This window comes from Penaeus monodon, chromosome 28 (genome assembly GCF_015228065.2).
Source record: "Penaeus monodon isolate SGIC_2016 chromosome 28, NSTDA_Pmon_1, whole genome shotgun sequence".
Taxonomy (NCBI): Eukaryota; Metazoa; Arthropoda; class Malacostraca; order Decapoda; family Penaeidae; genus Penaeus; species Penaeus monodon.
The window spans coordinates 23,523,351-23,523,591 of record NC_051413.1 but is presented as its reverse complement, the minus strand read 5'-3'; positions in this window follow the sequence as shown (position 1 = coordinate 23,523,591).

Here is a 241-nt window from a genome sequence, read left to right as displayed (position 1 = left end):
ATGAAAATTGTGAGAGAAGTGTAGGATTGGTTACTTATTCTACCTAGTTAAATAATGGCACATAGCGGGGTATGGGTCCACTGTCTCGGTTCCAGCTCACGTTTGTTTTTATTATATTTATCGTTATGATTATTGAGTTATGTTCAGTATGAGGAGGGAGAGTTAGCATTAATCTTAGATATGAATTAAGCCAGTAGAACATAAAATTCCTTCTTTGTAACATTTATTAATAATATTTACA